At 33.9% G+C, this 27,239-nt stretch overlaps 1 protein-coding gene across 1 annotated transcript in view; it reads left to right on the top strand.

Moving 5' to 3' along the window:
• The first annotated feature begins 687 nt into the window (after positions 1-687).
• AstA-R1 (allatostatin A receptor 1) overlaps positions 688-27,239 on the top strand; it is an 80,817-nt gene continuing 54,265 nt past the window's right edge. The window contains exon 1 of the mRNA XM_085198681.1: positions 688-914. The gene's annotated coding sequence lies outside the window, so the exon portion shown is untranslated. The remainder of the gene's footprint in view (positions 915-27,239) is intronic.

The raw sequence follows: 27,239 nt of genomic DNA, 5'->3' as shown, positions 1-27,239 counted from the left end.
TAATTATTCTTTTATCAGTGCATGCAACTACAATAGATAGCCATTGTAACCGATATGCTTACTGCATTGAATGTGGTCGAACAGACATCCTTCAAATATTTGTTTATCTAGCCCACTTTAACAAGATTACGTATTTAGTGTTCCCTAATTGCCATAGGATGAGAATCCTACAGACATTATAAATTTGAATGCTCTATTTTTAACTATTTCTTTTCTTCAAGTATCTCATTTTATAATTTTATAAAATACACATCTTGAACATGGTTCAAAATCTTTCTGCTCTTAATTGTCTAAACGAAAACTGAAAAGTAAAATCTTATCTATGTATATATATTTAATCAGAATGATAATAATTATAGTTTTGGTTTTACGCTGTGTCCCACATACAGCAGTATAGATAGAAAGAACGTAGTGCTGAGACACTCCACTTTATATTCAATTTTAGAGACAGTGTTAAGTGTCGACTTGTTACCAGAGGCTAGATATAAAAATAATCACTCCTCCGAGTTCCCAGTCGCGCTCACCCCATAACATATAATTATATTATATAAATATAGTTTTTTCTTATTTACAATATATAATTATTATTTATAATGTTTAATTTTACAAAATAATATAAAAATATATTATTTTATCCATATACAGAGGCAGGCCTCATCTCACCTCTCGCATCAGTTCTCTTTCGGCGTCGACTGGATACAGACGGCTATTGCGTGTCTAACCGAACTTGTATACGTAAATTGTATTAATTTTAATATTATATAGTGTTAAATATAAATTTATATTTATAAAATATAAATATACTTTATATTATTTTAGTGATTTTAGTTAGTGGAGTTTATTTTTTGTTAGTGATAGGAGTTAAGTTGTGGACTTCAAAGTTTTTTTTTTCATTTATTTCAACGAGTTTTCATGTAAGTATGCTTTGTTATGATATTAAAATATTTGTTTTAATATTATAATAATTTAAAATATAAAAAAACAGAATACTAAATAATTATTGAAAAATAAAGCATGTACAAACATATTTTATATATTTATTTTTAATAATTAATTAGTTAAAATTGGTCTATTTTAAGAGTTTATTTTAATATAGAAAGAGGAAACATGTTATGGTTATATTTTCATTATCCGAGAAGATGAAAGCTATTTAAAAATTCATACATTTATTAACGGTAAATGAATTTATAAATTCTTCCTTCATTTTTATAACAGAATAATAAATGAAATATAACATGATGATAATCTACTTCATTACTCTAACGTTGTTAGTAAATTTCTATGGTTATGGGTTCAAATCTAATTGCCGGATGCGGAGAGAGCTGAAAAAAAAGACGAAAGGAATTATTCAAATATTATTGCAATTAATCATTCTCACCGAGCTAAAATATACAACTAACTCTATTTAAACAAATGGACAGCTTAAAGCTTCTTGTCTTTACAAAGATATATGAAACTGAACTGTTTTTATTATTGGTTTTCTAAAAACATTATTATTATTATTTTTTATGATGGTTCTTATTTGGTTGTAGTGGCGTAGGGACACAAGAGTGCGAAGTTGCCTGAAGGCGTAAAGGTTATTGGTTCGATTCCCACTCAAGAGAGTGAAATAATTAATATTTTCATTTTCTTAGTTCTGGTGTCGAGGCAAAGCGCGCCGTTGAGTTCCACCATTTAACACGCAATGAATCCATAATTCGGCGGAAGATGGGGGACGGAAGTGTCTTAACAGAAAATGAGGCGGAAACAGGAACAGTATCTAAATACTAGGTTCATTAAAAAAAGAATAATTTTGAACTCCGTTGGACTCCGTTACCAACCACGTAATGTCTCTAAAATATAGATATATAAAGTTAATAACAATAGGTTCTTTTTCCAATAAGAACTAAACAATATCTTCATATACCGGGTACAAACTGGAATAATGGATATTAAAAAAGAAATGCAATTTTATAAAGCAATAAATATGTCACGCAGATACGACTGTCTTATGGGATTTAACGTTTATGTGGAGAACAGATAGAGGTCTTTCAAACAATGTTATTACTTTGCTATAATATTTATCTATATAAATCTCTCAGTTACTGAGTGACTGAAAAATAACACACAATTCATATTGTGCAGCGTAGAACGCTAAAAATTGCAACAAGGTTTAGGGAGTCAAGGTGAGCTGTAAAAGAACCACCACTCTACTCAAAATGTCTCGGACGGAGAGTGAGGAACGGAGTGGCTCAACAATAGTTTCCCCCTGTTTATCCTGATATATGCGTGAAAAAGCGTGAAGATATTTTTTGATCATATCGAGTAAGGTAGGGTAAGAAGTCACTTGGTTGGTTGGATGGTCTGGTTCATCTTCTCATTCTCTATTTCCACTTATGATAACGCAATGTTTTCAAAATTAGTGAAAAAATTGCAAGAACGATTATCTTTAATAATTCATACAAGCTCAAGATAAATACATGAAATCTAATGTTAAGTGACAGAACTCAACGCCACGGACTACACGCCAGTGGAATTGGAACCCACTATCATCACGTTTGCAGTCAGACGCTGTGCCGCCACCACCGACCACATCAGTGTCTAAAATGAAAAATTATAACGGTTATTGTAATTCAGAATTCTTAATCTAATAACGAAACTGATATTTCACGCTAAGAGCCCTTTAATATACAATAATGAAATTACTTTCCCCAACAGCAATTTGTCGTTGAAAATATTTAATAATTTCTATTTAAACCTGTAATTTACGACCGTATTACAGAAAGTGAAAAGTGACGCCATTAGAAAAGAAAAACTGTTGTCATTTATTAGATTGACGGATCTAGACTCGAGATGTACTGATAGATATAACAATATGGACATGAGGTTAGTGGTACAGTGGTACACCCTCGACAGCTTGTAGGTTCCAAATATTTAATATTCTCACTCTCTTGCTCTGTTAAGAGGCAAAGCTCGGCGTTTAGTTCCTCAATCAACACGCAATGCCTCCAGTATTCGATGGAAACTAGGTAATGAAAATATTATATATTTGATTTCCTCGAGTAAGAATCAAATCCACAACCCGCCGCGTCTACGGCCCCACTCTCGTGCACCTGTGCCAAGACGACCTTAACTATTTCATCGATACAACTAAAACAAAGAATATTTTAAAGAAACATTGTATCGGGAGCAAGTTGAAAGGTTTATTAAATGTAGATACTATTTGTTCTTGAGAGCACTCTCGATAAATTAAATAAGGGTTTGCAAAATTCAATTTTTCGTAAAACAAAGTCATCAGATGCAATATTTTATATTTAAAAAGGCACTTTATTTCTTTATATATAATTCATTACAATTTAAAATAATAATAATGACATTAAATACAATTAGACATTACGATTAAAAATAGTTAAAAGTTACAATAAAAAATCACAATCAAAACAATTAAAAATACAAGTAAAAGTTAATACTATTAGAATAATACACGAATGTACGCACCGTAGCGCTTTTTCTTGTCTTCAGAGCGAAGAAGTAAACATTCTCATTCAGCTCATTCTCCCGAGTGGAAATCGAACTGGTAACCGTCCTATATAAACTCAGTCACTATTTCACTATGCTATAGTCGCATCAATTGTATCTCTATTGGGTAAATAGACCCGGTAGTACAGTTAAAGCACTGAATAATTTCACTAGACGAGCGGTTATTTACCGCATTAAAAATTAACAGCTAAGGTTCCACTGAAACTGGTATACTATATAATTCTCTTTAGGGTGGTGCAAGATCAAGCTTTAAGGCCGTTATGGCGCAGTGGTAGAGTTTCTGATGTCTCGAAAATTGGTCGGAAAGTGGGAAATGAACGGAATGTCCTAATTTAAATTACTGTGCTTCAAGGGCCCACAAACCTGAATATTTGATAATAACTTCAGTAGAATGCGACATTCGATATCGTGATAAAGTGATCCTATAAGGGTCGCGTTTTTATCTTTTAGGTACGGAACCCTAAAAAGACAAAAAGCAAATTGAATCTGAATTTTAACTACAATTATGCTGTTTCCGCTCAGGAGAGTACTGGTACTGAAGCTGGATTGTATAATTTTATTTCAAGTGGCGTTATCCAGGCATTTGTAGAGATAATACAAAAGTAACTAAGCATAACCGTTCCGTTGAGGCCGTTGTGGCACGGATTGTCTTAACACTAGGTTCCTTTGTTACATTTGTGTACTGTTAAATTTATTGCGGCGTTAGGTTCCGCTAAAGAAAGACATGAACCTTCTGGATTTTGTGCTTACCTCGAAGTAATAAGCCCCATTTTTTTTGTAATTAACATTATGCATAAAAATATGTACGTTGCGTTTTTTTTCGAAAAGTGATGAAATAAGCAAAAATTATGTATAAACATTCCCTGGATTACGTTCCGTTCGTTTCTATCTCACTATACCACGAATTATTCTAAAAAGCCGCAGGGATACATTGTATATGAATAAACACATAGTATTGAATCGCTACAGCAACGCTGATTTCCGTTCAAAATGTCTTAAAATCCAAGGTAAAGTGGACAACGGAATATTTTGACACTAGGTTCCCTCCGCTTAACTTACTATATGCGGGATACAGATACACACAGATGGATCTACAAGAGAGTACTTAAAATAAATCCCTTTCGTATTTAAGTAATTAAATCTTAAGGATCTTAAGTAATAAGACACGCACTTAATTACAGCAAGGTCGTCCTCATTCGGTATAAACTAAACTACAAACTAAATTATCGCAGTTTACTTGAACTAAGAACTACTTAGGAGGGGTAAATATATATGAACAATGAAGGTATGTACCTATACATACCTACCTCATTTTTTTTTGATTTACGCTATATGGCGAGTGGTTCCCCTGTTTCCGTGGAACTCATAGAAAACTGCGTGTTAAGTAGCGGAATTCAACGCCGCCTTCGTCTCGAGAGCGAAGCGAGAAAATGAAAACCGAACTTATACCGATTTACTAATCTGTATTCTTTTTGTTTTCGAACAATAATATAATTTTAAAAACAATATGTCCAACTAAAGTAAAAAATAAAGTTTCAGCAAATTCAATAAATTGGTATACCTATATAATTATAGCAATTTTATTAAACAACATTTTTTTACAAAGCGATTGAAATAGAACAAACACTAAATGTTAAAGACAGCTTGCAAAAGTCATAGTAATAGTGGAAACGGCAATTATATCGGTTATGCGTTTCTGAGATTAACATGAACGAACGAACAAAGAAACAAAAAAAAATGTTTTTAGTTCTATTCCTTTACTAAATGCACCCAATAACATTATTTCTTATATAATTATCTTCCATGTACAGATACCGATCCGTTTCGATTTTATCACAAGTATATAGATTTTAATCCTCGAGTGGGAATCAAACCTACAACCGTCGCGTTAACAGTCTCATACTGATCTACTGGTCTTAAGTAGTTTAAATATAACCCTACATTTGCTATTATACTTGCGGTCAGGGTTACTCGGACACTTCAAATATTTCATGTGTCATACATAACTCTTAGTTATTATCATTTGACCACAGAGTAGGAGTTAAAGATAAAAGCTAGACATATATAAATGTATTATAGGTATAGAGGCCTTCGTGTCGCGGGGGCACAAGTGTTCGATAGTAAACGCGTTGGTTGTGGATTCGATTTCCACTGAGAAGAATGAAATGTTAAATATGTTTATTTCCTCGCTCTAGTAATGAAGCAAAGTTTGAGAATTCGGCCGAAAGTAGAGAACGGAGTGTCTTAACACTAAAAAAAATGATAAAAATTCTTAAAGTTCTTATTAGCAAGCAACGCAATCGACTTCAACTAGTGTACCCTATAAAACAAATTAGTTAAAAGGAAATTACGTAAACGTAAATCTTTTGGAAAATGGTGGAAATAACGTAACTAATTCACTAGTTTCTGATTCATTCGCCACTTGATTGTTTTATAATGACTTTCTTATCGCGAGAGAAACCTTAGCCTTACAATGATTGAAAGGGTTGATTTATGAAAGGCTAAAAGAAAATGCTAGAAAAATTTGCAAATAACTATAATTTGTGGCGTTTCTAGGAATGATAATAGTGTGGTCTGATTACGTCGAAGTATACGCGACAGTGCAATGCTGGGTTCGATTCTCACTCCAGGAAATGATATTTCATATGGTTTTTTATATTTGACTTTTATTTTTTTTATTTCATCGTTGCCTTATCGTTGCTCATAAAATAATAAATCTTACTCTGGTACATAGAATACCACGTGACATTAAAATTTCACACTTAATAAGCACTGTCTCAGAAATTGTTGTGCTCTAAAGCTATATTGTCAGAAATTATCGTTTAAATCATATGTGTCCCATATGTATCATATGTCTGCTAACAAGACAGATACGGCGTTGAGTTCTACTACTCAACACGCAATGTCTCGAAATTAGTTTAAAAACGGAACCCACTGCCGTAGCTAGTTCCATCTACCCACCGAGCTATGCGGGTTACTGCGTGAAGCTGAACAATAAATCTTTTTGTTTACGGATTCGGAACGACTCGTTGAGTTAGACGTATGTAAATTTTCAACATAACGATTTTTGTATTCAAAAACAGTTGAAATGTAGCTTTGTAAAGTTTGTACAATGTCAGATACGTCAGTTGTTGTATAATTCAAACGAATTGCCAGACTACGAGTATGTTGAAAGGCAACTAAATTAAATATACATATATATGAAAATACCAAAGTATATTTCGTAGAAAAATATACAAGCTTATAATTGTAGGCTACTCATGCAGTGAGGCTGGCTTGTCTTAGTGTGATCATTTTGCTCTTATATATGGACTCCTACTGTCAAAGATAGTCCATCCGAATGCCCTTCTAACGGATTATATGGGATATAGCCATCAATATACAATACTGCCATAGATAGCTCGCTTGTGCCACGATAACCTTAGATTCATAATAATTGCTTCACATTGTATCCCACATACAGCGTGAAAGTAGTGGGAACCTAGTGTAAAAACACTCTTTTCCTCACTTTACGGCAGAACTCAAAGCTGCGTTTTGTTTTATTACCAGAGAGAGGAAATGAATCAATCCCCCGAGTGACAAATGAATCCACAACCGTCTCTTTTACAGTCCAACGCTGTCCCACTGTGTCACGGCATCTATCTAATAAATATAGTGATTAATCACTACATAATCCACTTCTCATTCATATATTCAATGAGCATATCATATGAGAAATTTCATTACCATATTTCACTTAGTGAAGGATATATCTTATTTTAATATTTTATCATCGTATGAACGTGGGGATCGGAGTGTTTTAACACTACTTTTACATATAGCGATAATCAAAAGATACTCCGTTCTCCATTGATTGCGTAGTTATGGACTAGGACGTAGGTACTTTGAGGAGCACTGTACTTTAATCCACCCAAATTGGTATCGAACCCACTATCATCGCCATTATAGTCAGACATCCCCCTGCATCAATCTCAACTACTCAACAAATAAAAGCTATTTTTATAGACAGTACTATAATTAAAACGTGTGTGTTCTTTCAACATAATCGATGATAGATCAGACAGATTGATTGAAACCAAAAGGAACTGACTGGAGTGATGACGAATGTGCTCTTTTTGATATTTTTTTGTCTGGTTATGAATTATTTTCATAACCTGTCTCTTTTGTTACCTAGACATAGCGCGTTAAGATTCGCCTCTCAACACAAATTAGAAACGGAATGTCTCAATACTCCCTGGTGTTAAGATACTAGACTAAGGATCTTAATACAAACATTTTTGTAATATTTAAATAACGTACAGAGACATTCGTATATTTTATTTTTTCATTTCTAAAACAAATTTTCCAAGTACAATAATCAATTTGTATGTAACAATTTGTTTTAATACTCTTAGAGGCTAGTGGCGCAGGGGAACAAGCGAACGACTGTAAACGTGACGGTTGTAGGTTAAATTCCCACACGGGGGAAGAAATTGAACCGGAACCCGCGGTGTGAAATTGAGCTTGAATGCGGGAAAAGATTTTTTTTTAATGTCACGCTCTAATCTGAAAAAAACAGTCATTTTTCATGAATCTATTAATATTCGTGAACACTGCGCATGTTACTGACATTTTTGTTTGAATATACTTCGAATGTATACTTTTTTTGGTAAATAAATATATTAGCTCTATGTACATTAGATAGGGGAGACTCGACAGATCCGCGGACAAAATACTTAAGAAGTAATGGTTGTGTTTACTTTGGCGAAAGTAACTAGTTGAAAACAGAAGTTTAAGTTGCGTAGTAGAAAAAAGTTTTAGTAAATTATAGGTTTGTATTCATATTGTATCACGCACACAGCAGGGTTGGCAGAGGGAACTTGGGAACCTAGTGTTAAGACACTCCGTTTCCATAAAGACACTTTCGCTCCCCACTTTTCACTGAATTTTTGTGGGCATTATGTGTTGAGTGACGGAACTAAAGCGTTTTTCTACTTCGATGCCAAAGCGAGGAAATGAAAATATTAAATATTTCATACCTCATAATGGGAATCGAACCCACAACCGTCGCGTTACACTCGCACGCTTAAGGTGGCCTCAACGATTTCTCTAATCTTATAAAACAAAACAACGAAATACTAAACGACATGTCAGAAAATTTTGAAATTTAACCCCAAATTACGAGTAAATGAACGCATCTATCGGAGTCACGAACAATTGAATATAAAATGAGGCGCAAGATTACACGTTGGGGTGGAAAGGCTTTCGTCAATCTCCTAAGGCCCCTGCCTTACCTGAATAATGTATGCAAAAACTCTTAAAGTACTTATTTCTGTGTACTTCGTGTGTGCTTGAGAGCAAAAATTTAGAGTAGTAGTGTTGGGAATGATACGATAAATATTTAATTTTATTTTTTTTGCTTCACGCTCTATCCCGCACATAGGGTAGGCAGACGGATCTGGAAATTTAGTAATTTCGTTACTGTCAAGACACTTGGTTTTCCCACTTTCTAGCGCATTCTGAAGGCGTTGAGTGTTTAGTGGCGGTACTCACAGCCACGCTAAGCCTCGTTACCAGAGGACATGAAAATAATATTTCATTCCTCCGTCGCACTTACAATCGCACTGGTCTGTCCGTGTTCGTCTTTGTATAAATGAAACGAGAAGAGGGCTATAATGCCATTCCATTATTATATCATCATTAAGAAAGTGTTTTCGTCCATCTCTATATATTACGTTCTGAAGTTTTCATAAAATTAGATAGATTAAATTAGAATTCTTAGGTAATTTATTTGCCTTTCTTTATACTTCATTTTTTTTTATTTTATGTAAAAAAAACACTGCGAAAAGGCGAGATCGTGGCGTAGACATAAAAGGTAATAAAGTGCGGCTATAAATGTGACGGTTGAGGGTTCGATTCTCACTCGGAAAATGAAATATTTAGTATTTTCATTTCCTGGCACTGGTAACCATTGGGTTCTGCCACTCAACACGAAATGCCTTAAAATTAGCAGAAAATGGGAAACGGAGTGTCTTGACGCTAGGTTCCCAGGCCTACACGGTTATATGCGGGATACAGCGTTCAATTATCGATCAACGCCCATCCCTAGTTGTAAGTGTAAGCAGAATTTCAAGATACAAGACAATGTGTCACGTTACATTATACTTTCTTTGTCCTATCGATTTTTGGGGAACTCTCGAAGTGGTGAAGGGAGCAATTGTGAGAATATTGTGGCACTATAGATACTATATTTTGTTGGTGACTTTGTTTATCTTTTTAAAATTTTATTTTCATCTATTTGTCCATAATATACCCGATTATGACTCGGGAACGTAAAAAATGTATAAATATTTCCTATGTTTTATTCATTCTCTTGAGTGGGAATCGAAACCGCATCCGTCACGCTTACAGTAGCTGCTGTGCTGACACATTATTTTATGCTGACAGCTAATTATGACAAATAGCGGCGTTCAATTCCGCCACTTAAGAAAAAGAGTGGGGCTTACGGAACTGAGTGCCTTAACACTAGGTCCTCCCTGCGTACCCAGCGAAGAAAAAATGTGAGTTAGTCCGATTTCCTTAAAAAACAGTGTATTAATATTTTAATACAATTAATTTCAAGGCAGTGTATTTTAAAGAAATATAGTATAAAATTCTATAGGTACAATACAATTAAAAGGCATTGTTTCTTTCTATTTACGACAGAAGTCAAGGGGTGTTTAAAGCGCTGTACTCAAGGCAGGTCGTTCAGGGCTACACTTAAAATGTTCTATAACTATAGCGGGATTATTTTTTAGTTTCTTATAATTTTACCTTCACGCTGTATCCCGCGTATAAGAGGGAAAACTTAGTACTAAAATATTGCGTTCCCCGCTTACGTGAATAGTTAGCTGGGAAGGGCTAGGAAAATCTTTTTTTTTTGCTTCTATTTCTCCGTGTTCAACCAAAAGCTGTTAAATTAACCATTTTTTATGTCTTCTTACCGGAGCGAGAAAATGAAAACAATTATTTCCCTTGAATGAGAATCAAGGTCACAGTCTGACAGACACTGCTTAGAGACATCGCATGTATCTTAACTCACTACCATAAATCTTTTAGGCCAAACTGAGTTTCAATAGCATAATTTATACCATTAAAAGATACAAAGCTACTCAATCTTTGTAGGAAGCAAATGAAATTCTGGAATGGAATAATTAAATTGATTCAGAAAAATCCCCTATTTCTGTCCAAACTTTTGGTATCTACCCACGTTTTAGGATTCTGTATCTCTTAAAAAGGAACCTTCATAGGATCATTTGGTTGTCTGTTGGTTTGTCTGTATATCCTTTTGCCAGTACCATTTTTTTTAAGATCACATTGGGATATCAAATTAACTTCTATTTAAATGCAGAAAATACAGAAAAACTAGCTTTTAAGTCAATGATTTTTAAATTAAAAATTGATATTTATAGGTGTATTACGGATAAAACTAAACTTATATTATCTACCTATTATCATTTCATACAAAACGAGTACACACATCTGCAAATTATTATAAGCCACGTTTCCTTAGACTACAATCAAGAAATTGTTACAGAACCTTCGGTAGGCGGGTCTCACTCTCATTTACTAGCTTTATTACTAAAATCTCTGTCAGACTGTTGAAGAAATGTTAAGCATTATTCAACTTTAAATAAGTTCATCATAGTTATTAAAAAAACCTAATTTGTATTTTTCAGTCAGGTGAGGTTTTATGTACATTGTATTTCTTTTTAAGCTTTACCTCATTTGTGGGGTTCCGGAGGTAGTACCAGTACCTAGTAGTGTGTTGTGTGGTTGCTAAATATTCTAAACACTTATTTTTTAGCTTCATGTTGTATCCCGCACACAGCAGGGTAGGAAGAAGGAACCTGGGAATGTAACTACCAGAGCGAAATATTAAATATTTCATTTTTAAATTTTATAATAAATATGCCATTTTATATTCCTTGTCTTTTGAAAATTTTTAGCTTCACAGTGAAACCTCCATGTAAGACACCGTGTTCTCCCACTTTCTCCAATTTTTGGGAAATTGTATATCGAGTAGCGGACCTCAGCCCTCTGTGTTGCTACCAGACCAATTAAGTAAAAAAAAAACATCCCCTGAGTGGAATCGAACCCACAATAATCGCTTTCACGATCAGAAACAGTGCTGTTGCACCACGACGACTATAGTAGTTAGGATTCTCTGTTATTAAATTTTGCCATATCCTTTGATTGGTAATAAATCTCACCGTGTCCAGTAGAACCAGGTCAGGGGAATAATTAAATCACAAATGTAATGAGGCCATCGTGACGCATGGAGGCTGATATGGATAGTTAACTGTCTATAGCTAGCTATCGCTGTCGATCCTCACTCTGCCACCACAAAATACAGCGTTGAGTTCTTCCACTAATAAATAATAATAATAATAAGAACGCAGTGTTCCGAATTTTGGTGGAAAGCGTAAGTCGACGGGTTTTGAAACTAGGTATATGAAATTTTTAAATAGAGGGAACTTAGTGTAAACACCCTGTGTACGTACGTCACACGCGTTTTGTTTTGTTATCATGAGCGAGTTAATGAAAATATTAAATAATTAATTTCCTCGATTCGTAATCGAACCCACAATCTAACCGTGGCGTTAATAGCAAATTATGAACCTATTACTCTTTTAAATATAGTATCTCTAAGTTAACTAACGGTTTACCTATTTTATTAGTACGAAAAATTTTAAATGAACTCTTTTGTTTTATTTCACTATAAAATCCTTTTAACAAATACGGTTTTTAGTTAGTAATGTTAGCACTTTTAGTGCTAGGTTATAAAATAAATGCATTAGGCTGGAAATATGGATATTTTACTTTTATAAAATAATAAAAAACGAGACCGTCAAGGCATCATTGAACGTAAATATTTAACTAACTCGATGCGAGACGTTTGTGAATTGGATTCCCGGTTGGGGAATTTAATTTGTTTAGTTTCCAGCGTTTAGTTCCGCCACTCGTAATGCAATGACTTGAAAATATGGTAGTGACGAACGAAGTATTTTAATATTTATTTATCTATTTGTATTACTACAATAATTTATAATAATTGCTGTGCTCTATAAATTATTCTCTTTTATAGCTTCCTTTAACTCTTATAACAAGTGGGCTAGTGCAAATAAAGAAGATTATCATTTTTACTTCACACGATATCCCGCAGGTATCAGGGTAGGCAGATGAAACCTGGGAATGAAACACTGAATTCTTAAAGCAGTGCTTGACATTAGTTAGCTGGTAGCTGTGCTTAAAGTGGAAATCGAACCCACAGAGGCCGCGTTAATAGTTGAACGCTTGTGCCATTGCGCTATAACAAAAAAGAAACGTGTGAAAGCAAAAAAAAGAAAATATTGTATTTAACGTCGATAAACACAATATTTACTATTAGATACGTACTTTTATGTTCCTATAGCAGTAAAAGAGAATGTCAACGATGCTATAATAATTACGAGCTATACATAGGTGGACGGTGGTGGACGAGACGCCAAAGATTTTTACGACGTCAAATGAATTGCTATAACTAACAAAGAAATGTTCTTGATGAGATGATAATATTTGTATAGAGAAAATATTATTCATTATACGTAGGTATATTATTTATTAAATTATATATGAGAATGTCTTTTGAGATTGTTAATGTAAATGTGGCTGTGGGTTCGATTCTCTCTTGAGGAAATAAGATATTGAATATTTTCATTTTATCGATTTGGTCTTCGCCTCTTCAGACAAAGCCTGATATTGAGTTCCGTCATTCAACACAAAATGTCTCCAGATTTCAGCGGAAAGTGGGAAACGGAGTATGTTAATGTTAGGTTCCCAGGTTCCCTCTGTCTACTCTGCTATGTGTACGAAACACCACTAATGTTGTCTTCTTACAAAAGTTAATTCAATTATACAATTATACAAAATTGAATGAAAAACTTTATTGAATGAACTTGTACATCCAAAGGACCAATTTTAAGGGTTATTGAAGTTACCAATTGTTTTCGAAGTTCTTGGACTTATGACCCTTTGATGTCTAAATCACGGGCTTAAGAAATATGGGACGGAGTTTGGAAATTGATTATTGTAATATTAGTGTATTGTTTGAGGCTGGTCGTGGCGCAGGAGCTTAAGGGACTGTTAAGGCGACAAGTTATGGGTTCGATTTGTCCTGGAGGAAATTAAATACTTAGTATTTTCATATTACAGCTCTGGTAACGAGGCTCTAAGTTCGGCATTGAGACCATTCAAGTCGCAACGATTTCAGAATTCAGTGAAAAGTGTCTCCACTGAACACAGGTTTTCAGGTTCTCTCTGCTTACCCTGCTGTGTGCGGAAAACAGCGCGAAGCTAAAAGCTAAAAATAGTATTTCTAAGTAATCTGCCCTTTTCTTTTCATTATAGTGTTGGAAGTGAAGGCGAAGGTGTCATTTGAGATTTTACAGTATAAAAAAGTGTTACATAATATGAGAACACATAAAAGAGAACGCTAGAAAGAGTACCAGTTAGTATTCGAAGTATAAATGTAGTAGTGCAATTTAACATTCATTAGGTGAATGCAAGCAAAGTTGCGAACGATAACTAGTAAAAAAATTAAAAATAGAAATATAAACAGCACTCTAGTCCATTAGTTTCAAGCTTTAGGCGCTTAACTTGTCAGTCTTGCTTAATAATTGTGGACGTTATCGTGCTACGTTATAAGTGCTTTATCGTGTTTTAGTTGGTCTGTCATTAATTATGCTGGAAACTTTGCATTTTAGTCGCTCTGGTAAAAGGATGTAGCGCGGCGTTTAGTTCCGGCACTCAACAACTAATGCTTGGAGTGTTCGGAGGAAAGTAGAGGACGGAGTGCCCTGGTTCTCTCTGCGACGGTACGGGTAAGCCAGCAACGCGAAGGGGTTCCTATTCGGAGGAAATCGAACCCGTTATCGATTATCGTTATTGTTGTAATCACACATTTTTGTTCCTGCGCCACGACTGCCTCGTGGCGTTTAGACACTAAATATGTCATACTTAAATAAATTGTCTACAATATTTTGAAACAAAAACAGGCACAATATAAAAGTTTCAAAGCAAGGCAGTATTGTAATTTCCTTATTGAAGATCACCGTTACTTCCGTTAGTCTCTATTTAACTTTTCTCATAAAGTTCACTTTTACATTTGTTCTCATCCTGTACTTAGGAGTTTTTCACAATAGGTAACCCCTTTTTGTATTATTTTCTGAAGTAATATGATGTAATATAAAAACGGTTAAAGAATTTTCTTGTTTGGATGTCAATTTTCATATATTTTTTTAAATTTCTGGAAAAGATTTTTCTTTTTTTCTTCAGCGTCACGGTTTTTCCTGTAAGGCGTGGTAAGCCGAGTGATTCAAAGCTCTCTGTTTTCTTCTGTTAAATCGTAGAACTCAACACTGTACTTTGTTTTAGCTCAATGCCGAGTGAAGTCAACATAAATTAGGCTAATGTAAATATTTCATTGCTCCGATCGTGCTTACAATCTACAATTACATTAAAAGCTAAAAATAAAAATAAGACATTAGTTTGGCAAAAATAATGGAAGTAAATAAATACAACCGATTCATGCATGTAGCAGGGTAGGCAGATGGAACTTAATGGTCACTATATTTCCCAATTTTAGCTTGATTTCCGAGACATTGGGTGTTGAGTGGCGGACCTCAACGCTTTGTCTTGTCTTGATAGCCCCCAGCCGTCGAGTCTACAACTGTCGCATTCACACTCAAATCCTGTGCCCCAAATATAGACCGCTATTAATAATATTTATTATTCATTAACTCCCCTCAATGAGTACCGACACTGTCGTCAAGCGTTCGTGCAAATATTATTTGTTGATACTAACGTGACGCAGTGGGTCGTGTGTGGTGCTTGCTCAGTACTAATAGCACTTGAAATAGTTATACTTTTTAGGGTTTCGTAATTCAAAATAAAATAAAATGGATAGGATCAATTTGTTATCCGTCTGTCTATCCAAAATATTTTTCTCTAGAAGGGATATAGAGAAATATTCAAATGTACAGTCCCTTAGAGGCAAAGTGTAAGTCAATGTGTTGACTTCAAATATCACAAAATACGAGCGTTTGTGCTGTTTTCACGGCATTCTATGAACTCCGTCGTCTAATCAAAACCTATAGGATACTTCCCAATGATCTACCATCATTATGATATTTGGCAAATAGTGAAAATCTATAATAGCAATATAGAAAAAAACTGGGAATACTAGATATTATATATATCACAAAAATATACACTTATATATCACAAAAAACCAGTTCTGCATCTGTATTGTATTTGTGTTTTGTAGTATTTTCAAACGAATTGAATGCATATGCCTGTAAACTTTAATTTATTAACTTTTATGAATTATACAACCTATAATCATAAAATTCGTACGGAACCCTCAATAAGGTAAAAATAAAACTGTTTTATAGCATTTTTCGCAAGTGTTTGAAGGAACATACTATTTTGAAGAGATTGATAAAAATAATTATTAATTAGAGATAAGTAAATGAGTTCAGGGAAATGTTTCCTTTTCCTTTTCTTCAATCGTGACTTACCTGACTATAAATAGTCCTGTGATCTACTTCTGAAGAGGAATTTAATTATGTAGGCTAAGCTTGTACAGTGGAAGATTTAGTGTCAAGGCATTTTGTTCCCCGTATTGCATTCAAAAATAAGACAGTGCGTATTGATTGGCGGAGCTCTATGACGCTCTGACCAGGGCAAAGAAATGAAAATAATTCATTCTTACGAATGGAAATTGAACCACATTGTAAGTCTAAAAATATAAAAGTAAGTTTTTTTTCTAAAATTCCGAATTCTTAAGACTTTGCTTGTGATGGGTGGAACTCAACGCCGCGCCTACGCTTTTTTAGCGTAAAGTTGCTTTTATGTAATTTGACCCATTAAAACTTACCGTATGTCGTAAATTCTATGAAATGATCAAAATGTATATTTTACATCTATTATTACCACACATCACTAATTAAAACACACTAAGGGTGTGTTAAGCTTTGTTAGTTTAGGTTAAAATTACTGTACAGATTAACCAAAAGTTTTCAATTATTGTAAAAGAGGCTTTAGGAATTATTTATGGGTAGGTTAAACAAATATATTAGCATTTATGTTTTTTTCTTCACGCTGTATCCCGTACATAGCAGGCTAGGCAGAGGGAACCTTGGAATCTAGTATTAAGATACTTAGGCTTCCCACTTTCCGCCGAATTCTCGAGGCATTCTTATTGAGTGCCGAAACTTATCACGGCGCTTTGCCTCGTAACCAAAGCGGGGAAGAGAAGATAATAAATGTTTTACTACCCCTAATGAGAATCGATCCGACAACCGTCGCGGTTATAGTCGCACAATTAAGTCATTATAAGTCGAATGTTGAAATTATATATTTTTCTAATCGTGATTGAACTGATTACTAAAGTAGTCATTCTATCCACTGCGCCATGATAGTGTAAACGACCTTGATTTATACTTCTAAATTCATTATATCGAACAAAACAGTACGAGCGCAGTCTTGTAGGCACAAAGGGTTGCGTGTCGCTAATTATGTTTCATAGACATTCCGCTGAAACAATGTTTTACTTTTCTTTCTATAGCGCTATCATTAATTAGCTGTCGTTCTGCAATCTATGGTACAATTTACAAGTGTAATCGAGTTTCTGTTTCGAGATTATGATTTTTTTTGTATAGGAGGTAGTCGTGGCGTAATGGTAGCGTCTGACTGTAAATGCGATGGTCGTGGGTTCGATACCACACCGGCAAATGAATAACGGCATCGGGAGCTCTCTGGGGGAGGCCTATGTCTAGCACTAGACCCGAACGGTCTAATTTGATGATGGCGATGATGAATAACGAGGATATGAAAATACTTCATGTATTTTCATATCCTCCTATTTCTAACAAGAGAAAGAATGTCAATGCAATATTTGAAACTTTGATCTCCACTTGGGGGTAAGACAAGTTTTTACTCCCCTATTCCTTAAACGTCTACAAAATAATTTAATATAAACATAAACTTAAATAAATACAAAGCATCACGCTTCATCCCGGATATAGCAAAGTAGGCGGAGACGAGATAGTGTCAAGATATTCCGTTCTGCACTACCAAATATTCGAGATATTGCGTGTTGAGCGGAACTGCGGAGCTTCACTTCTCTATCCTAAAAAAATAGAAATTGGAGATGTTAGAAGAGTTTCATGTTAAATTCGACAACAAAATTGCACCCTTTAGATCACCTCAACTGACTTGTAACTTCTGCTAACAATCTGTTAGTCAAAGCTAAAACGACAGCTTTTGTAGCATGACCTTTAGCAAATTGCTCCGTCCACTAAACACTTGTTGTGAGGGAAAACAGAAAATTTTGTTCGGACGTTGTAACTTTCATAGTCCATTAGCTTTTAAGTCTTAAAATAATAAATGAAAACCTACAAGAAACTTAGGGTTTTGTACGGGATGCTTGTTATAAGTTTACAGGATTGTCATCATATTTAGCTAAAAAGTTTGATTCTGAATCGTGGTAATGATTCGTTCGTGTTGTCTCCAGAATTTAGTGGAAATTAGAATTGGTGGGAATTAGGGGTTTTCAGGTTAGTAGGATTGTCACTATAATAAATAATTTATTTAGAGAACAAAGTCAAAAGTGATTATCTAAACAATATATTTTCATAATTTAATACCAGTTTCCATCAGAGCTTTAAATAAATGTTGCTTATCTTTCATAAAGAAAGTAATTTTAAATTTAAATTTAAAACCTCGTCATATTACGTTCATGTGGTGGATGAGATAAAAATAATAAAAGTACGTTATAAGGGTACAAAGTAATATGAAATTATATTCTTAATGCAGATTGTATATTGAAAAATTTTATTTAAAAAAAATGTAGGCCTCGTCCCTGTTGCCGCGCTCGCGTCTATAAGCGCAATGGCTGTGTGTTCGATTCCCACTCGAGACAATGAAATATATATTATTTTCGCTTTAACCAGATAAAGCGCGCGGTTGACTTATTCAACCACCACTAAATACTCAATGCCTAGAGAATTAACGGCGTCAAAAACAAAAATATGGCCTCTCAATACTAGGTTCCAAGGTTCCCTCTGCCCACCCTGCTATGTGTGAGATATAGCGTGAAGCTAAAGTTTTTATCACAGTACCAATTTAATGATATATTTAATTGATGGTATAATTAAGAGCATTCAGCACCTTTTTTCCTTTCGCTATCATTTTTTTGTTTTTTCTTTAATTTAATTATGTTCACAAAATACTTTACATTCACAAATTTACATAATAAAATTTGAATCTCAACCCACCTAGTTTACATAAAATATACATTCCACGCTTAAGTGCTCTATATCGATATTTTTATGTAAAAGTTCCAATATTACCCTCTTAACGACCAATAACTTAAGTGTGTAAACATTATCAACGTTCATATATTATTAAAAATATGTCTACTTATTGTATGATGTTTTTTCTAGTTTCATGCTTTATCCTGCTTGAAGCAAGCTAGGCATAGGAAGCTTAGTGCTAAGACACTCCGTTTACTACTTTCCGCCGAATTTTGGTATTTTAAAAAAAAAAAAAATTTAATTTTTTTTAAAATATTTTTTAGACTAGAACTTCTGCAACTTATTACATAAGAATAATATTGTGATGAAATGAATTTCCAGGTTCCCTGTGGTTACTCTGCTATGTGCGAGATACAAGTTGAACAAAAGACAATGAGGCAATCTATCTATTTGATTTAAATGACTGTCTGACTGGGTTAATTCAAAACTCTTAACATGATGTTTAAGATATATGAATATATAGCATTTCTAGACAAACGGATTAATAAGATGGAATTAGTTACTATTTCCATTTGACCACGTTGATGAAACCGCTAGTAAAAGCTAGTAATATTAGAGGTAATCTTAGGAACAACGCTCAGGTTTTCTATGACACATGCTAAGTACCCGAAGTAATTCTAACTTTAGGTATCTTAGAATTAACTCATATGCTATAAACGTTCTGGTTCTGACGCCTTGGAAGAGATTAATGGATTCCTCATAACTGACGTTTTAAGGCAAGCTGAAGACAGGGTATCATGGAACCAACTTGTCGACTCTTCTTACCAAGGCTTACTAATAATAAAAAGCATTATGCTTTATCCTGCATGTAGCAGGAAGCCAGAGGGAACCTAATAATAATAAATTTTCAAGACATTGTTTGTTTAGTGGCGGAACTAAACACCGCTGAACACTAGTTAAATAATCACTACAATAATAAAACTGCGGAAATATTAATAAAATCGGACACGTACGTCTAGAATCTATCAAATACAAACAAAAATGCTCAAATCATAACAATTTGTTTACCACTTTCCAATATTTTCTAGTTTTAGTTTCGATATGTCAATATGTTCAATGTGCTACGTGATGCTATTACTTGTTCATATGTAATATGTATATAGGAAATATATATTGGAAAGATCTGTACAATGTCCGTTTGTCCCTTATAAGTAGATATATTATGTTTGTATAATTTTATAGTTTAGACGAGGTGTGGCGTGAGGGAGAGTTTGTTTGATGAAAACACTTAACTCGGGAACTTTTACAGTGTACTAAAGTGTATTTCAATGTTGAAGAGTAGTCATGTGATGTGATGTGGTGTTGAGTTCCTCCACTCAACAAGTAATGTTTCCAGAATTTGGAGAAAAGAGGAGAACGGTTCCCATGTTTAAGTTTTTACTCACCCTGCCATTGACGTGAAACTGACAACAATGACTTCGTGAATGAACCCAGAACCATCGCTATATTTAAGCACTTTCCCACTGCACCATGATGTCGTTTAGTGCATACAGTGTTTTATTTAGTAGTTCCAGCCCGCAACATCTGAATTCTTAATAAAGGCTGGAGGAAATTGGGTTGTTAGGCCAATTCGAACTATACTGTACAGAATATCGTAAAATCGATTGTGTGAATAATACTGAATTTTGACCGACTTCAAATAGACAAGGTTTAATTTGACAGTATGTTTCTTATCGTGTGTATGTTACACGATTACTCAGCCAATCTATACTTAATATAATAAAGCGGAAGAGTTTGTTTGTTTGTTTGTTTGTTTGTTTGTTTGTTTGTTTGAACGCTAAGATCTCTGGATATACTGGTCCGATTTTCATTGTTTTTGTTTTGTATGAAAGCTGCATTCTTCAGAAGTGCTATAGGCTATATAACATTACATTACACATATATACTAATATATTTTAAAGTACTTTCTAATTTGACATACAATTTATTCTGCCATGTTAATAACAACCGTCGCGTCGCTACGCAACCGTTACCGCGACATTTTGATATTCATCCTTATGAAAATAAATATAATAGTCACTATTAACATTTTATCTAGATTGAAATTATAGTTTACTGTATAACATTCTAATAAATAATTAAGGAGATGTCACTGATTCCAAATGACCTAGCCTACGGGCGGCACAGTATGACCGACGCGAACGGGCAGATGACGTTGACGGTTTTATAAATTTTCATACATTTTCAAACTATTGTAAATGTTTATGTAATTATTTGCAGTTTATAATTAATTTAAGGTACACTTTGGTTCTCTTCTTATTTTATTTGATATTACCCGCTAAAATTATCCTGCTTAATAGAGAGAAATGTTTAGTTATTTCGTAGAGTCGATATCTATGTACGCACGCAAGGAAAACTTTAGGTACTTTTTCTAATATTAAGAATATCTATCCTTTAGTTACTTTTAATCCTTTTGTTGGTTAATTTCAATAACTCAGATAATTTTTTCTAATAATGTGTATCTACTTATTATTCTTTTTGATTATTAAACTTATATTTTCTTACTAATTCTATTGAAAATTGAAAACAATTTAATGAATATATTTAATAAATATTCTTATAGTTGAAGCAGGCGTAGCCGCGTCCGGGTCCACTAGTTATTAATAAAATTTAATCATTCTTTTTTGTATTGTAACTCATGTTTCTGAAAAAAAAAATCAGCGGATGGTGGGAAACAGAGTGTCGTAACATTAGGTAGCCTCTACCCTGCTGTATGCGGGATACAGAGTAAAGCTGAAAAGAAAGAAAAAATATATTATCTGCATTATTCAAACAACTCTTCAACTTAGGCCTATATACCTATAAGATAGCCTTCCTCAATCCTTTCGTCGATAACGTAATAAGATATTCTCTATAAAATTTGCCAGAAATTCTCACTTAATAAAGTCTAAAGAAACAATTCAATCAGACATTGAGACAATTGGATGAGCTATTTCAATTATGCTAGGTTCCTTTCTCATTCGTTTTATAGGGTATAAAGTTTAAGGATATTGGTGTCTCCTTCGTTTGAAAATAGTGAAACGAGGATAAAATATATCTGTAAAGGAATCTTTTTACGAGAATGTATCTCGCAAATAGCAGAGTAGGTAGAGGAATACTGTGAACCTAGTGGTATTGATATTCAGATCAAATTCTGGAGGCATTGTGTGTTGAATGAATATGGTACTCAACGTCACGATATGCCACGTCACCAGAGTAAGGAAATGAAAATATGAAATATTTCATTTCCTCGAGTGGCAATCGAACTCACAACCGTCTTATCAACAGTCACGGGCTTGTTTCTCTGTGCAATGATTTAAGGGGAATTCGTTTTCCCTTTCTGGTAAGATAAAGCCTAGCGTTGAGTTAAGTAAACCGCAAAGCTACTTATGTAAAATGTCACTAGATATACTTAATTCTGTTTACTATCATAACCCAATATTAAATTTATGTCTAGTCCTGAGCACACAAAGCAAATTGCTTCCTGTCTTTAAAATTATTTTCTAAAATTCATTCAAGTACCCCACTCGACCCATTTCCAACCCTTTAACAATTTTAGACTATTCGTCTGTCAGACGCTGAAAACCACTTCAGGAACCGTCTCCAATGTTATATAGAATAATTTTAGTTGAAATAATAGCCCGATATTAATATAATAGCTGAATATTTCAAACTTCACTCTCAAATTATATTTGTGGGGTGGCACTATTGTTTTTGGTACTATTCTGTTGATAGACAAAGCAGGGTAGATAGAGGGAACCAAGTGTTAAGACACTCCATTCCCCATTTTCGATCCGAATTCTGGAGGCATTGCGTACTAGAGCGAGGAAGTAAAAATATTAATTATTTCATTGCCTCGAGTAGGAATCGAAGCCACAGCCTGTCGTGTTAACAGACACACGCTTGTCTACGTCGTAACTGGCCTCAACTCCGTTATTTTCACTTCGTTAATTTCGCTGAATTTTTCAGATAACGCGTGCTAAGGGCGGTACTCAACGCCGTGCTTTGCCTTCTTACTAGGCCGAGGAGATTTGTTGTGTTTTATCTTCTTACTAGATCGAGTGTATTTAAGGCACCTACCTAGTGGGAATTTATAAGTAAATTTCCACGCCCCTACAAAATAATGTGCCGTTCTTACCCTTACGCTAAAATGCTTCACCCACCAATTTGAGAAAGATTAATTACATACGTCTTAACGCTACTATCGGGACAGACGGACGGAATGATAAATTGTTATAATAATTCTAAAACACACTTAATTACCCATGTTTAATTTAAATATTTCACTGTCGTCGAGAAAGTGTGGCTTGAAGACATTATAAAAAAGTAAAAAAAAAATTTTAAGTTAAACGGTTTTATATTGCAGATAAATGTACTAATGATTACTATGATTACTAAAATTTAATCGTGGGGCACGTCCAATATCTACAATTGAAAGACATAGCGTGAGACTTCACCCACCTAGTGGTAAGTAGCAAGTGTCCCCACGATTTTATTTTAGTAATCATAATTTCTATGAAATTATTTTTTAGCTTTTAGTACATTCATCTGCAATATAAAACCGTTTAACTTAAAATTTTTTTTTTACTTTTTTATTTTTAAGTTTTTAGTTTTTATTTCTCATGCTATTCAATTCGTTGAAATGAGGCTCGATGTCTCATTATTGCAAGGTTAAAGGAGAATGTTACGAACGACCCCCCCAGAGGTCCAATAGAGGGACAAGGCTATGTACAACAAGATGTGCCTGAATCTTGAGGGGAAAACGCTAACGACATATCATTTTTATCCACCTAGTGCCATACAGTTCTCGGCGCGCTTTTACCTTTTACCTTGGGTGGTACCCCTAGCGACGTATCATTTTTAGGCACCCTATAGCCACACAGTCCTCGACAGGATACCAGATTTTGACTTAGGTGGGAGATTCATATTGTAATTGTGTATAGTATACTGTATTATACTTACCAAGCCCTTTATTTTGATACCCATATTGATGGGATTGAAAACTACATTATCCGCCATTTTGTAGCAGTGGCCATCTTTGATTTTGATTTTGTATAGTGCACTGAATTCTACTTGACAAGCCCTTTCATTTGATACCCATATTGATGGGATCGAAAAAACTAACTTGTACGCCATCTTGTAGCGGCGGCCATCTTGGATTTTGATTTTGTATAGTCCACTGAATTCTGCTTGACAAGCCCTTTCATTTGATACCCGTATTGATAGGATTGAAAAAAACTAACTTGTCTGCCATCTTATAGTGGCGGCCATCTTGGATTTTGATTTTGTATAGTCCACTGAATTCTACTTGACAAGCCCTTTCATTTGATATCCATATTGATGGGATTGAAAAAAACTAAGTTGTCCGCCATCTTGTAGCGGCGGCCATCTTGGATTCACAATAATATTGAATATGGATAATTGTATTGTCACCAGAATCAAAGGCGTATACCAAATTTCAGATCAATCGGTTAACGGGAAGAGGGTTAAATTTCAATTACTAAATTTGACCCAAACAAACAAACGGGGTGAGCTAAATAAAACCGTTTAAAAAGCGATAGTCGTGGATTCGATACGAAAAAAAAAAATTATCGTATCGTAGTCCACACATAGTAGATTAGGTAGAGGGAACCTGGGAACCTTGATGTTAAGACACTCTGTTCCCACTAAGATTCTTTCCATTCTTCTCCATTTCCCAGATCTTTTTCTTCCATTTGCCATTTTCGGTTGCGTGTTGAGAAGCCAAATTTGAACACTTCGCTTTGCCTCGGTTGTGGGTTCGAAACCGAACCCACAACCTATCGCGTTTACAGTCGCAAGCTGATGCCCCTTCGCCACGACTGCTCTCAACTATCATTTTAATATTACAATTTTAACTACTAGGCTATAACAAAGATTTAACGTTCCATTGAATTATGAAAAAGGCAGGTGCTTTTCAACAGACATCAAGCTTTTTAAAGGCATTATAAAAAGCTTAGCAAATGATTAAACGAGATTGAATAAGATAGAGCAATAAAAGTATATAAAACTCAAGGAGAAAGTTCAAAGAGCAAAAACGGGTATAGTTGCATAAATTTTATTATTAAGAGTAGCTTCACGTTTCATCCCGCTTATAGCAGGATAGTCATGGGGAATAAGGGAACCTAGTGTTAAGACACTCTATACTCCATTTTCCAATAAATTCTGGAGGTATGGCGTGTTGTGGAATCCAATGCCATGCTTTGCAATTATGGTTTAAATATTATTATGTAAAAATTACTTTTTCGCTTTCGAAGGCTACGACTTCTTAATTTATAAAATTGAAAACGTAAGTATTTTTCAGCGATATATCAATACAAGCCCAAACAATAAGTTAAATGAATATGTTTTCAATATTCAAAAATAAATATGGATTACCATTTCCATATACATAGCTTGTTTGTTTTCAATTAAAATAACAGAGTTGTTATAGCGTATTTAATGATTATTGTACGTATAGCAGGGTAATAATAATAAAAAGAGAAACCAGTGTAAGAAGAAGTGGAAGTGGAGAACATAGTGTCTTAGCACTGTGTTCTCTCTATGTCTATATGCCCTATGGTAAGCCAAAAGCTGAAAAACAGCATCATAAATAAATAATAAATACGCTACTTTTGCGAAATGAATTCCGAAATTGCTATACCTATTATCTATAGTTTTATAGCTCAGCTTGAGCTTTTAGAGTTTTACATCAGATGTTTGTGATTTACAAGTAATATATGAAGCTATTCAGTGATTCATTCCCACCAACTTCATGCCACCAAGCAGGTTTTTAAGTGGTCTAAAAACTGAATGAAAAATACACACAAAATTTCATCCAAATCAGTACAGCCGTTTGAGAGAAATAAGTTGACAAACACACAAGATATATAATCTACATATAAATAATATTATATATTTAATAATATGGAGAAGAAATTCATTTAATTCGGGTCACGATCTCAAACAGAAAATGTTGTTTATTACAGCTAGGTACATACTTTCAAAGTCGAATACGAATTGCTTATTCAAGATTGTGATATTTACGACTCTACACCTGAGTTCATACAAAGTGTTAAGAGAAGTATAAATATTGTTAGGTGTCTATTAATATATAGTTTGTTATGTAAGGCCATTATGATGTAGTGGAATAGACGTCATAATATAAATATATATACACATATATAATATATTTTTTAGGGTTTTTAGTATACTTTTGTTTATTTTTTCTTATTGGTTTTATTTGAATCTTACACTTGCTGATTAATTTATTTTATTTTATTAATTTATTAAATTTTTAATTGATTGTACCATTAATTTAATTTTAATTTTAAAAATTATTTATTATTAAGTGTCTTTTACCTTAAATTATTAATATTATTAATTGGTTTTTTTTCGTACTTGTATAACAAAATAGAATAAGTGAATAGTTTATTAATGCATATATGAATCTGTTTTTTATCTTAATAATGTATAACTTGTGTGTAGCATGTGTAATTTAGTATTTTATTTTTTTGTGTTGTGTTTATTTTTAAGTTGTTGTTTGTTGTTATCGTCAAATTTATTTTTGCATGTGGAGCCCACCTGTAAATAATTGAGCAATTAGAAATAATTTACTTTGTTTTCTTTAATGGCATGTAATAATTGTATCAATTGTTGGTGGGCCTTACAAATAAATAAATAAATAAATAAATAAATAAATAAATAACAATTAGTTCTCATTACTGTCATCTGCTTTATATTTTCATGCTGTATCTCGCACGCATCAGGTAGGGAGAGAGAATCTTGTTAAGACTCTCCGTTCCCAATTTTCCACCGAATTCTGACTGGCCATTGCGAGTTGAGTGTCTGAACTCAACCACGCTTTACCTCGACACCAGAGCAAAGAAATAAAAATATTAAATGTCTTATTTATTCCCTCGAGTGGGTACCGGACAGTTAAAAGCACACTTATGCCCACAAAGTTGGCCTCAAAGAAGTGAGATTAAGTACGCTGCGCTTTGTCATCTAATCAGAGCGAAGAAATGAAAAAACTTCTTTCTTTTGGGAATTGAATCCACAACCATCCCATTTCCAATTCCACACTGTTCCACAACCCCACGACCACCTCTAATATAATATCTAAGACATAAAATAAATAAGTAAAACGAATAAACCATTATACTTTATATCATATCCAGACGCTGTCGAGACACTTCAATCGTAAAGTGTACTTTAATAGATCCTCTTTATTGATGGCTCACAATCTTGAATTACCATCTCTCTAATGGTAAAACAATATTTTTATCAAAATGAGTTTAGTAGTTATTTTTAAAGTTTGTTTAGGTGAGTGTTGGTAGAGAATCTCAATATGATTTATATATTTGA

The sequence above is a fragment of the Heliconius melpomene genome, chromosome 15 (genome assembly GCF_056956725.1).
Source record: "Heliconius melpomene rosina isolate 202511_hmr_F chromosome 15, ASM5695672v1, whole genome shotgun sequence".
Taxonomy (NCBI): domain Eukaryota; kingdom Metazoa; phylum Arthropoda; class Insecta; order Lepidoptera; family Nymphalidae; genus Heliconius; species Heliconius melpomene.
Note: the sequence above shows the minus strand (reverse complement) of the source record. Positions and strands in the feature narration are given on the sequence as shown.